The 14548-nt window shown below is 39.2% G+C and overlaps 1 protein-coding gene across 3 annotated transcripts in view; it reads left to right on the top strand.

Moving 5' to 3' along the window:
- Window positions 1-1918: 1918 nt before the first annotated feature.
- Window positions 1919-14548, top strand: part of LOC129237608 (uncharacterized) — a 90869-nt gene continuing 78239 nt past the window's right edge. For 2 of the 3 annotated variants that reach the window (XM_054872443.1, XM_054872445.1), the window contains exon 1: window positions 1919-2458. The gene's annotated coding sequence lies outside the window, so the exon portion shown is untranslated. Of the gene's footprint in view, window positions 2777-14548 lie in introns of all 3 variants that reach the window. The other variant, XM_054872444.1, reaches the window with a different exon arrangement.

Raw genomic sequence — 14548 nt, 5'->3', positions numbered from 1 at the left:
TTTAGCCTTGATATATAAAATAAAGTGCATTAAATAAATATATGATATTTATTTTTTATTTGTATGCTTCTTTGGCAGGTAAAAGTGTAGTTTGTAGCGATTGACTTAACCCTTTTTTACTTTTTTAAATTGAAAATTAAATATTAATTAAATACAGTAAATCCTAAAACGAAAAAAGCACATAGTTAAGGAATGTTAGATTTCCTATCTTGTTTACGGCCAACCCGTAGAGCGTGGCTGACCTAGCGTCTTCGCAGGCGATGAGTTTAGCTCTACCTTGATACCAGCCTGCGTCATGACAAGGGGGAGGAGGTCCGGGGTGTTCCTCTAGGATCTGGAGGTACACTTCGGCGATAGCCTCCTCAATCCACCTCCATTTTTCCTTAGGAATCACTCCTTCCTCCTCTCTTTTGTCGATGACGGCCAGTATCTCACCGCCGCCTTTTACCACCTCACTAAAGGTTGGATGTTTTTGGCCACCTACCTTTTGTCTTTTGGCGGCCCTTTCCATTGTCTGCTCTGCAGACCGTTGTCTTTTGGGAGTAGCATCCGCCGGTTTTCCCAAGTCGGATATTACTCCCTTTGCCCACTCTAGCGATTTAGCCTGGTCTTCGGTTAGCTGGTCTGTTGCTACCTCTCCTAGTCTAAATAAGACCCTGCTGGCCGCCTTCTTTTCGTAATAATTTTGTTTGGAGGGGCGGACATGTTTAGCCGGCCCCCCCGTTCTGCGCTTATGAACTGCCTAGAGGTACTAGGCCCCTCTATGGCAACCTGCCGGTGAATCCTAGAAGCAGGTGCCGACCCCCGTCCTCTATAAGAGGTTGAGGTGGGATGGGGGTTATTTGTCCTACGCAGCGTTGCCCTCGCAGCTTCTGCCATTGACTGATTTGAGGCCGGTTTACCCAAGCCTCCTCGTCCCCCGCTGCCTCCTGCAGTACTCGTGCTGGGACCAGCCCTTTCGCTTAGGCCCCCTCTAGCTCCTAATAGCGGCGGTCTGACCACTGCCTTGCTCTCGGCTGTAGCAGTAGTCGAAGCCACCTTTGTTGGTTTTTTGGGAGGACCGACCTCCTTGTGAAAAATGTTTTTCTTATTTGACATGTTCATTTTTGGTCCCACGAGTGTCGGACAAGGCAGGTCCGCCTGTGCAGAGGTCCGTGTGCACAGGTAAGGCTAGATAGAACCGGAGGTCGCCAGGTATCCGGAGCACTCCGTTCAAGACTGGGCTATTTTTGGTCTGGGTCCCCAGCCAGGCTGAACCTCGGCACGGGTCGTATAACACCTTGTTCCGACCCAGGGCAGAGCTTGGTCATCGTTCAAAAAGCAGCCCGAACCAAGGGAATGAAGTGCGTTCGCTCAATACTGGAAAGTATTCAAGTGACAACACTATCATCCATTGGTAAGGTCTGGTTAGTGATTCACACTCTTCCTCTTCCGGATCTCTTAAAACTCATCAATGAATCCAAGAGATTTGTGGAAGAGTGACCTCAAACTAATTTTTCCGTTCTTACCATCTACCTTTTATCTTTCCTATCTCTATTCTTTCTACTGATATCTATCCGGGTGTAGGACAATGGTCTACTGAATGAGTGCTTGGACTTGTCCAACCCCCCCACAAATCTAATCTAATCTAATACTATACCTACTATACTTAATTCCAGGAGTGTTTAGGGGTGTTTAGTGTAAAGAAAATACAATTTATTTAGTACGTTTAGTTAATATTTTTGGAGCTTATTTTATCTTGTGAAGTCTGTGCTAGTTAAAAAATATACCATGTATTTCGATATGTACAAGTTTTCTTCAATATACGAATTACAAAATCGTCCACTTTCTCGATTCTAACACTCTGCTGAGTTATATGTACAAATTGGGTATTTGAGCACGCCAACAGTTTTATGTCACCTTCGAATGATGGCTGTTAATGGTTTGTTTTTTATTAAAAGCTTTTTTATATCAGAAATGCACAAGGAGGCTTGTGGCGACCGCTATTAAAGCTGATCGAGAAGTTAGTTTAAAATCGAATGTAAAGTTTGTACCGAATGGACAACATTAATCGGAACGTAGGCACTAATACCACTTCAAACATATGGAAGATTTCAGCGACGAACTTCATTTCTTCTTAAGCCGCAAACAACAAAACAAATAACAGAAAGGTGGCCAAGAGTGAAATAGAGAGACAAAGTGCAGTTGGAACAGTATAAGAGTTTGAAAGAGCAGTAAAGCAGTCTCAGTTAACTGCAACTAAAGCTAAACACTTTTTCTTGGATAATATGTGCTTCTACAAAACAGTTGCTAAACCAAATTTAAAGCGTTCGGTTCGTCTACTTCAACGTTTCATGCTCAGGTTTGCATGTTATATACAGGGGTTTCTTTACGTATTGTCTAAAGCGCGAGTGTTTAACCGGAGTGGCAGGGAGAGGCAAGCGGTGAGCCAACGGAAAATTCAACAACGAATGTAAAGGTGAAAAAGGGTAGCGATAAAAATGTGTTGCAAAATTTTCACATGTTTATTTTGTTTTAATTTTGAAATTCATTGCGATTGCTAGTAAATTTCGAAGTGAATAGAAGAAGTTAGGGAAAAATATTTATCAAAACAAAAATTTATCAAAATTCGTGTAGTAAAAGTTACTGAGAGAATATTTATTTTGATGAAGTAAAATTATGTGGGTGAAAAAATAAAAATAAAATAAAAAGCTGGAGACAATTTTCCCGTTTTGTTCCATACATGTTGTATTTTACATGATTTTTTTTTTGCAAGCAAGCTGTGTAAGCCCTGCAGGTAAAATTTGAAGTGGTAATCAAATCACTCCATTACTATGTATACTCGAGAGCAGCGGCATGTGTTTAGAGAGTGCGACAGTTTCAAAGGAGAAAAGTCTACAAAAACAATCGGCCTTCTCGTCATCGGGCGCAGTTTTTGATGCAAGAAGTGGTTGGTTCAAGTGGGCTTGAAAAGTATTGTAATTTTTTACTTCAAAAGTTGTATTACATTTATAAAACTATTTATATGAATATCTAAATTTGTGTATTAAAGTAAAATCAGTCTTGAAAAATTAAGAATGTTTATATAAGTAAATGAAAACCGAGTCTAGGAACCTCTGAATAGTAAACCAAAGCTCTACTCCCGTGACTACTGTGATAGCGGAAATCGCGAACTGTGTTACAGTTATGTATTTGAAACTGTTTCTAAACTATCGAAAACGGGAGGCAATAATACTTCCTATGACGTCGTCGTATAAAATTTGGTTATGGTGTTTTATATGGACAAGAAGGAACGTAAACTTGTTCTGATGCTACATTTGCTAAAATGTCGCAGTGGATTTTCCTGCAGGGAAAGCATGTGCATGTATTACATACATAAGATTGTGAGCATGTTCAAGGTAGTGTACGAGCACTAGATGCAGCAGCTGGTGGCTTACATCGCCAATTATAAGGTGAGTAGAAATTGGGCATACGATTGTTGTTTAATGTGCTATTGCAAAATATACACTCGACAGCATAGACATTTTTTATAAAATTAAGTATGCAGGGTAATTGTAAGGGTATTTCAGAACAGATGATTAGAAATGTTAGAGTTACAAGAATTTCTCCGATTACTTTAAGTCTAATGTGTAATAAATACAGGTTTGGAAAAAAGTTAAGAATATTTAATTTACTTATATGGATTGTCACTGCTAGTAGACACGGCGTAGACCGGGTGCTAATGATTTGGATTCGTTCGATGCTGGCCCAAGGAATTGTCACAGTGCGAGCAGAGGAAGATCTGCTGGTGTCATCCGGGGTTGAAATTAAAATTTGAATAGGTCGAGCCGAGGAGCACCAAGAGATTTGGTGGCTCATAAACACTCAGGTTAAAAAGCCCATTGTTTTTAGAGCTCTTGAAAGAGGGTAGATAGTCAAGGAGGGAAGGAGAAAAGTATCAGAGAAAGAGATAGGAAAGATTAGAGAGAGAGGTAAAGGTTAGTCCTGTGAGAATTTTCCAGTTTGTTTGGCAAATCTGTAAATATCCTCCAATTTTAGAGAACGAATATTAGTCATTCTCACAACATCGGAACCCAAAACTCGTAGCCTTGCTCTAGCAAAGGCAGGACACTCACAGAGAAAGTGCTCAGTGCTATCCGCCTCCTCCAAGCAAGACAGGCACACTGGGGCCTCAATTATTCCAATGGTGGTCATATGCTTACCCCATGGGTTGTGCCCCGTAATAATACCGACCATCAATCGAACGTCTTTCCTTCCAAGTTTTAGTAGAAAGTTTCACAGTTTTCTGTTCGGACTTGTCACGAAACACTTTGCAGTTCTGCACCGTTCTAGACCGGACCATCGTTCTTTATGCAAATTACATACATAATTGCTGATCCAGTTCGTGATTCTGCGGAACTGACTCCGATTATTGGCTCTGGCCCTTGTGGGAGAATCGCTGATCCACGGTTGGCCAATTCAACGGCAATTTGGAATCCATATAAATGCAAGCCTCTTCTATCTTGCGACAGAATTAACCTTCTTCTTACATTCTTGAACAATCTTTGAGGTTTGCTTCGCGTTCTTCAGTGCAGCCTGACTGTCACTGAAAACTTCAATCTGTTTCCTTCTTTTATTGCTTCCGGTTGTATCTTAAGATCCAGCCCGTATAGTACCCGGAGTGTGGACTTAACCATGCTCCGTCCCCACCAGACCACAGAGGCGTAAGTGATGATTGGTCTGATAAGTGCTGGGTTTATCCATAGGACCACAACAGGTTTCAGACCCCAGGGTTTTCCAAAGGCTGTGCGGCATTGCTGAAAAATCCTTAATTCGCGATTCACCTTCAGTGAAACTTGTGTCTACCAAGTTAGCTTCTTACCCAAGATTACTCCTAGATATAATATTTAACTTCATCGGAAAGACCAAGTGACACACCTTTCAGTGTTGAAAGACGAAGTCCCTCCGATCTCCCTTTCTCGTAAACACGACTATAGTGGTTTTGTTCGGATTAAGGGAAAGACCTTGTCTCATGCACCAGTCATCGATTTTGTCCAGAATCCTCTGTGTAAAGCCTCTTTAGGGATTTATCCGATGTTAGCGAACAGACGTCGTCCGCATATGCTTGGATATGAAAACCGAGTTCCTGCATCTCCGTTATTAGAGAGTCTACGACCTAGCACCCAGTAGCGGAGAAAGAACACCCCCTTGGGGACATTCTTGTATGGCTCTGACGGTAATTAGTTCGTCACTGCTCTTACCAGCGGTTAACCGCCTCTCAAAGAGCATGGAATATATCCACTTTACAATAGTTTGATTAACTCCATGTCGTTCGGTAGAAGAACATATTGAGCCGAAAGTGGCATTCTCAAAAGCCCCTTCAATGTCCACGAACACGCCCATTGTGTACTCTTCAGATTCCAGCCCGGCTTCAATCTTGCTAGCAAGATTGTAAAAGGCTGATTCACATGATTTTCCACACTGGTAAGCGTGTTGATTTCTACTAAGTGGATTTTTACTACCCGGAAAATGGGATATTCGCCGTTGCCAACGTACAAAGGTACAAAAATCTTGCGCAAAATCTTCCTCTCAAACACTCCAAGTGTCGCTTCATCGGTTGCTGTCATCGTCCACGCTTCTGCGCCATGCGTTAGGACGGACATGATGAGAGTCTTGTATACTGTTAGTTTTGTTCGTCGATAGAGGACTTTGCTGCTCAGTTGCAGTCCAAAGTAGCACTTATTGGTAAGAGAGATTCTATGTTGGATTTCAAGGCTGACATTGTTATCGATGTTAATGCTGGTTCCTAAATAAACGAAGTCTTTTAAAACCTTTAATCATAACTGTCAACACTGACGTGGGTGCCGATACGCGAGTGCGCCGACTGTTTGTTTGATGACAGGAGGTACTTCGTTTTGCCCTCGTTCACAACCAGACCCATTCGCTTTGCCCCTTTATCCAGTTTGGAAAAGGCAGACCCTTCCCAATTCTGACGGTGCTGCTGGTGTTGAGCAACGTCATCTTGCAAAGCCGTATTAGTTTTGTGGGGATACCAAATTCAGATATCGCGGCATACAGATAACTCCTTTTCGTACTGTCGAAGGCAGCTTTGAAGTCGACGAAAAGATGGTGTGTTTTGATTCTCCTTTCATGGGTCTTTTCCAAGACTTGATGTATTGTAAATATTTGGTCGATGGCAGACTTTCCAGCTCTAAAGCCACACTGATAAGGTCCAATCAGTTCGTTGATGGTGGGCTTCAGCCTTTCACACAATACGCTAGAGCCTTATAGGTGATATTTAAAAGATTAATCCCGTGGTAATTGGCACAGATTGCAAGATCACCCTACTTATGGATTGGGCAGAGCACACTTAAATTCCAATCGGCAGGCATGCTTTCATCCGCCCATATTTTGCATAAAACCTGATGCATGCACCTTACCATCGTATAGTATATGGTTATAATAATGGAGGAACTATGCTTCAACAAAAATTCTTTGATAGTGTAGTCCTACGGCGCTCGCAAAAAATTAAAAATAAGAAAATATTTGATAAACTCTTCGGTAACAACCACCAAAGTGAAAAGCAGACGACAAATAAAATTGTTGCTGTTTCTGAAACTATCGACGTGAATGTATAAAGCATAGATACTTACGATTATTTACTATAGTTCGTTGCACTAGCGATCGGATATTTAAAAAATGGAAGCTTTGAAAGTGATTTCTAGGTACAGGGTGGGCCAAATAAGACCTACTAACGTTAAGCACGAATAACTTTTTTATTTTTTGACATATTTATTTTTCTCTTTTTGAAGGTTATAATTGAATTGTTGGAAATTTATTATGGAACCCTACAGTACAACACAACGCGTAAAAATTATCGAGTTTTTCTATTCTTGTCAACGATCAAAATTGTTTTAACGCAGCGTAAATATCGGCATATGTCGGATGAAGCCCATTTCCATTTAAATGGTTATGTCAAAAAACAAAACTGTAGATTGTGGGGCTCTGAAAATCCAAGGGCAACACACCAACATCAGTTGCACCCATCTAAATGTACTGTTTGGTGCGGTGTTATGACCACTACAGTTATCTGTCCACATTTCTTCGAAAATGAGGATGAAAGGCCGGAATCGATTTCTGGAGCTTCTTACAGAACATTGATTAAAAACTTTTTGCGGCCAATGGCGGAGCAGTATCCTAATTTGTGCTTTCAACAAGATGGAGCAACTGCGCATACTGCTAGACAAAAACGCGTTAAAAAGAGCCAATCTTTGTATCGAGAAAAATGGTGAACATTTGTCTGATGTAATATTTCATACATAATTTCCATAAAATATATTCAATGTATAAAAACAATTAACCATGATAAATGATTATTGCAAAAGTTATTTGTGTTTAACATTAGTAGGTCTTATTTGGCCCACCCTGTAGAAGTGCCAGTTTGTTTTTAGACTATTTGGTTTTAAGTGCAAACCCATTGATCCTAAACCTAGTGGCGTGCCACGCAGGATAGTGACACACCTTTCTCTCTCTTCATTCTTACAGCTCCTGCAATAGTCGCAATAATGTATGTATGTTCAAGACAGTGATCTGTGATCAAAGTTACTAACATAGAGACCCCTCTCCCTGATTTGTCTGCTTACAATTCCTTGCCATGCCACTGTGCCCTGGCAACCATGTCATGTGGATGCGGAAATATTCCACCGTCTCATTAAGAGATGCCCGGATTTTGCAAGCAAAGACGGAATTAGTGGCAATCTCACCAAGAGACGTTGAACAAACATACGTTGAACTTTCTAAAACCTGTTTTTAATAGTAGTCTTGTCGCGAGTCGTGGTCCTTTCACCGTGAGTGTTTTTCGGACCCTCTTGCGGCCTATGGTCTTTTGCATGAAAATACTGCTACAGTAGTTTCCCTTGCCCTGACCTCTACATTCATGTTCCAATTGAAATTTCTTGTCGAGAATTACACCAAAATATTTTGACACTATCTCCTACTTCCAGCCTTACATTATGTAATGATGCCTTCACAAATTTTGGAATTTTATATTTATGAAACCACTAATTGGGCTTTAAATGTGAGATTGTTATATAGTATTTATACACTCATTGACAATAATGACTATGGAAACTCTGCGCCCGCTAAGTAAAGTAACATTTTTGATACAAACAAGAGGTATTCAGTTGAAAAGATTTTCCGCACCTTTGTAATGTTAAAAAAAATTAAATTAGTAAACAACAAAAACGTGTTGACATTTGAAGGTGACATGCAGCTCAAAAATGAAAAAAATATATATATGAGTATACTAACGAACTATCATACAAGTAATTGGCATTAAAAAGGAAAACCTTCGAAGCATTTCCAGACTCTTTTTATTAAACCTGCTTTTAATGTATATAAATACATACACATATTTGTATGTCTATGTATGTTTATCATAATTATGCAATATTTATTTAAACCAAAACACATTTCGGCCGTGTGTGGAATTTTTGCTTTGCTGCAATAATTATGGACTTTATTTAGTTAAATAGTAGCTACTTGTTTTCTTTGCCAGTTTATGTTTAATTTGTTTGATTTTACATTATAGATATTTAGCAAATGAGAGATAACTCCTACCATTTTACTTCTAATGTTTGTCTTGAAAAGATTTCAAGTGGAGTTTGCATTACTTAGATGTATGTATGTATGTATGTATGTATATAAATCTATCATAAATAATACCTATCATTATTCCGTGGATAGATGTTAACGCATGTGGGGAAAGTTCTTTACTGTTATTCGCTTTGAAGTGGTCATAAACAATTCAAACAGCTGACAACTTCGAGAGAAACAGATTCTTCGTTGTCGTTTATTTATACTTTACACGCGACTCAATAGGGTAGGTTATGTTAAATGATTGCTAAAGGAGCAAAGACCCGCAAAGTGTAGTTATTAAGTAACTAGCAATTTCTGCTGAATTTCACCCAAATATACTCTCGTGACAGACTGCTGCAACCACCAGCTTAGAGATCCGAAGTAAAGATTGCAAGGGTCGTCAACGTTTATGTTTGAAAGCCGCCAAGGCCGCAGACCACTTGGAGTTACCCAGGGTGTACCCTAGCAATGTCTACTAATATATATAGCTAAAAATGGGTGAAATCTAAGGTGCTCGATATTGGTTAAGTAAAGTTAAGTAAAATGTGCTCCGCTTCTTTCCAATTCATCGTTAATGCTGAGTGTGTTTGTGGGAGACTACCATTAATTGATACTGGATGCTTTTCGAATAGGGTATGAAATTGTTGGAGTATCATTTTGTAGGATAAAGTCGAGACACACACAGCAATTCGAAAAAGAAGCTCGACCATCACCTAACAAATGCTGTATGCGTCCATTTTAAACAGAACATATTTTAACTTTCTGTCTCCAGCAGGTTTTTTTTTGGGTCTTTATTCGTTGAGCTCGATATTGTGTCAATAAACTTTCTTCCAAACACAAAGACCTGTTTCAACGAGTGTTGTCATCGTCTAAGCTTTGCAAAATTATAAATGAAAATATTTGTTTTTTTATGGACAATAGAAATCCAGGGTTTCATGCCATGGATAAGAGATAATTCATATTAACCTCATTCCCGGCCAAATTCATTCGCTACTGGTTTATTACTTAGGTACTCTATCACCTATAATAGGCATATACATATGTATATACATATACAATAACTATATCACACATTTAGAAAATTTTTCAATATCAAAAACATGAACAGTTGATTTTTTTCGCACACAATGATAAAAAATGATTAAAAAAATCGTTTTCAACGCTGATTTTTTTATGCCGTTTTTAATTTTGTTGTTAAAAAGAAGAAAACGAAAATCATTCTTTGACGGGTTTTCACTGTGGTAGTAAACTATTGCATTCACTCTCCCTCAAGAGTGTTAAAATTTTATACGATTGAGCTGCAGTTATAGGGATTGGTAAAGACTTTGCTAATTTTCTTGGCTCCTTTATGATCCTAAGGGCGTGTACTGAAATAAAAAAATTGGGACGAACAGTGTTGTTGTTGGCTTGTCGACATCACACCCAGAAACTAATTTTGAAAGAAGCGTTTGAAGAGTATATGCATAACTATCACGTGGAATAAAATCCACATTTTTCGAAAATTAAAAGGTCTGGGGCTTCACTTGATAAATTACTATATAGAACAAAATATTCTTAAAAAAGGAAGTCATACAAGAGAATACTACAAAAAGGTTCACATCTCTCTCTCCTGTATTTCGAAAGTGGAGCTAAAAACGACATCAACTTCAGGATCCCATCAGCATCAAGCAAGGTGGATAAAAAAAGATAAAATATGATATATAGTACACATATAAAAAAATTTAGTATGTTTGCGAATATGCCTACAATAGGGGCAAAAAAAGTACATATATACATATTTATATTATAAAGTATATATGCATATTTAATGATCATTTTTGTGTTTAAATAACTTTTTTAAATAAAAAAATTATATAGAATGATGGAAATCTTTATGTGGACTTTTAAAATTTTTTCTGTGAAGTAGAAAAGACGAAATCCGTCAAGTAGCTGATCCACATTGAAGCCGCATTTTCCATGACATTCTACAAGATTTTCGATGATAAATGTTTACATTCCTGTCGAATATGTTCCTTAAGGTCTACGATTATCTGTAGCCCTATTTCAAGTAGCCCAAAAGAAAGAAGCCGAGGATGGTTAAATCGATCGATCTTGATGGCCATGCCAAATCGGCAAAATAGGAGATGACGACCAGAACACGCTTTCTTTACAATATCCATTGTGGCTGTGCTGTGGGGGTGATCTCACCGTCTTGTTAAAACCATATATTCATTAATCAATCCCCGCTTATCCAATTCCGGCAGCAAGAAAGCGTTTTTAATGCCAGTGATAAAGCGGTGACTATATTCCCAATGACGTTTTAAAAAAAAAAAACGGCTGTATCAGTATGCTTTGAGTGGATACAATGTCTCTTCGTGTATTGCACGCGGATTTTCAGTGTACTAAAACTGAAGAGTTTGCTTATTAGAATTCCACTTAAGTGGAAATGCGCCTGCTCGTTCATAATGATGATATAAATCACACAAAATGGTTCTCTTCTTTGTTGAGATTGAGAAGACATTCACTGATGCATTGTTTGCACTTTATTTAGGGACATGTGATACCCAATTGCGTAGCCAATCGCCTGGTTAATGCTTTTTTGTTCTCAGCGACTTCGATCTCGAGTAGCTAAGCGCCGGAGTGTTTGCCAAGTTGGCAAGGCACGATTAGGAACTCGAGTTCATATTCACACTGCGCCAACATCACCGACCGGTAATGGGTAAAAAAAATTCACACAATTATTCCACCCTCTTGCGGAGCATAGCGCTAGTTCATAAGTTCAAATATGCTTGGCGTACGCCAACATTTTCAAAAATTATAACATCTTCCGATACGGTGATTATTTTTGTATATGCATACTGAAACCAGAAAAAGTAAAACAATGCCAGTGGCTTTGTGGCCACGTACGTTCATTCACTCGCCACAATCTACATCAAAGCGACATTTTTTAGAACTTCCATATTTCACGTCTAAGCCACAAACTAGAGTAAATTCGATATACGGAAAACTTTCTTTTATTATTTCAGAAATGCGTACGATCAGAGTACCTAACATCTTAATCACTAGAGAAGTTTGATGTCGCAAACTGTGATCGCAACAGACAGTTTGAAAAATCCTCACTCGGTTCTACAATTATTTTTATTATAAATTATATTCCTCACCTGATTTCAAATATTAGTCGACAGTAAATATTATATATACAAAGAACTGCCACTTCAAGATCATTCCAAAAAAAGGCAGGCTTTGGAAAGATCAAAGATCAGAGATGAAACGACTAGCATGTATTATGTTTGTGTTTAAATTATATGAGATTAGATTTGTGGATGGTTGGACAAGTCCAAGCACTCCGTCAGGAGACCATTGTACTACACCCGGATAGAATGCAGTAGAAAGAATCGAGATAGGAAAGATAAAATGTGGATGGTAAGACGGAAAAATTAGTTTGAGGTCACTCTTCCACAAATCTCTTGGATTCATTAATGAATCTTAAGAGATCCGGAAGAGGAAAAGTATGAACCTTATTTATACTCAGTATAACGCAACCCAATATCTTAAGTCTGATTCTGAAAAACGTCGGACAGCTATAGAGAAAATGCTTTGCAGTGTTGTCATCCTAAAGACAGGATAGGCATATCGGGCTGTCGACGACCCCCATGGTAGCCATATGCTGACCACAGACGTTGTGCCCTGTGATTACACCCACCAGTACTCTGAGGTCCTTTCTGCTGAGTTTTAGGAGAAAGGTCGCTATTTTTCTGTTTGGTTCTTTTACAAAGCACTTGGGTACTCTGCACGAGTTCAATTCAGACCAACGTCCTCTATGGGTATACCTCTTGAAGTCGTCAATCCATAGTTGAATCGATGCAGAATTGACACCTAGAAAGGGTTCAGGTCCTAGTGGCATACTTGCAGAGTCTTCCCTGTAATACCACAATGTTCAGGCATTCAAAAACGGCTAACTTTTTTGTGTTTTGCAACACTGTTCAATTTTGTCTTACATTCACCGACTAATTTAGAAGAGCAGCGTGGGTTAGCAAGGGCTTTCAGTGCAGCTTGACTGTGACTACAAATTCCAATACTGTTGCCCCGCCACTTTTTCTCAATTAGCCAGTACGGCACATTCAAGATCGCATAGACTTCCGTAAGGAATACCGTGGCCATCTGTCCTGTGGCATAGGAGTACTTAGTGTTTTCGTCTAAATACCATCCGGATCCGCTTCCATCACTGGTTTTGGATCCGTCGGTGTAGAAAGAGTGCTTGTATCCCGTTAATAGATTCTCTAGACTTAACCATTGATCTCTATCAGGGATCAAAATATCATACTTCCTACCGAAGCTAGCAAAAGGCACCCGATTGCCCACTGGCATCGAGAACAGTGTGCACCGCTCCGATAACTGGTGGTATATCTAACAGTGGCCAGTGCTTACTTCATTTCCCCAGACTCCTTGAGCCTGTACGTCGCCTTCATTGCTTCGATGCCATTGCCAAAGACTCTCTTACACTGCCAGAAGACTCTTAGTGTTCGAGAGACCTTCTGCTCGACATGCTTCTTCCAGGTAAGCTTACTATCTAGGATTACTCCTAAATATTTAACCTCAGAAGACAGTTGCGGTATTACCTCTTTCAATGTGGGTAGTAACAGGCTTTCCATATTACGGTGCCTAGTGAAAAGCACTAAGGTACTTTTTATAGGATTCATCGAAAGACCATGCAATTCGCACAAATGCTCAATCTTATTTAGAGCTACCTGCATTTTATTCCATATACCTTCAAGTGATCGTCCTGAGATGAATACGCACACATCGTCCGCGTTGGCTTGGATATGTGCAATTTACTGCACATCATTAAGGAGAGAGTCCACAACAAAGCACCAAAATAGGGGAGAGAGTATACCGCCCTGTGGGCAATCCTTCTTAACCTCAACCTCCTTCAACTCCTTGACCCTTTCTCAATCCATGATAAGCAGTCTTTTGGATAGCATAGAGTGAGTCCATCTGACAATGATTTCTTCTACTCTATAACTTTTGATAGAAGAGCACATAGAGTCAAAGGTAGCATTGTCAAAAGCTCCTTCAATATCCACAAACACACCTAGAGCGTACTCTCTTGTTTCCAACCCTTTTTCGATTATGCTGAAGCACTCGTGCAGAGCCTACACATATATCTATATTTTGACGAATTGGCTGAATGAATAATAATGAGGTTACGAGGTTGGCATTTTATTTCAATAGTATTGCGAACTAAATTAGCCAAGCTTGAAAGCTTACTTACGAAAAAGTGAATGCAAGCCTAATTAATGTACGAGTACTTCCAAATATCGATCGTAATTGGTTATTGAACATTTTATATTTCTATTACTTTATGTTATAGTGAATGGGAGCTGTAAAGTTTTCTGAGAACTTTTATTTAATATTCCAATTATTATTTAAAAAAATATGCATGCACCTTAAAAGGTAGTAAAGAGTTATTTGACAGCTAACTATTGTGTGTGATGCCTTTCCCCCTCTAACTGGCCTCTTGATATTTCTTCTGTAGTAAGATAATAAGATGCTATCTGAGCAGTATCCACTGTTTTTGGCAACTAAAGATGACCTGATACCCACAGTTTCATTTGGAAGGAAATTTGATGTCAGATTTCCATTGTGTGAGCAATAGAGCAATACAGAATGCATGCAGGGAGGTTTGACGGAAATTTTCTTTACCGATGGGTCCAAGAATGAAATAGGGTCTGGAGACGCATGGTAATTAAACGATAGTAATAAGTATCATTATGCTATGGGGAAAATGGCAACTGTTTTCGAAACAGATGTTTTTGTCATCCTGAAAGTAGCCGAATGGATAATCGCGAGGAGAAACAGATTGAAGTTTTCAGTGACAGTCAGGCTGCACTGAAGGTCCTGGAGAACGCGAAGCAAGCCTCAAAGATTGTTCAAGAATGTAAGAAGAAGCTTAATTCTGTTACAAGACAAAACA

The sequence above is a fragment of the Anastrepha obliqua genome, chromosome 2 (genome assembly GCF_027943255.1).
Source record: "Anastrepha obliqua isolate idAnaObli1 chromosome 2, idAnaObli1_1.0, whole genome shotgun sequence".
NCBI classification, from domain to species: Eukaryota; Metazoa; Arthropoda; class Insecta; order Diptera; family Tephritidae; genus Anastrepha; species Anastrepha obliqua.
This window is presented reverse-complemented; position numbering and strand designations above follow the sequence as displayed.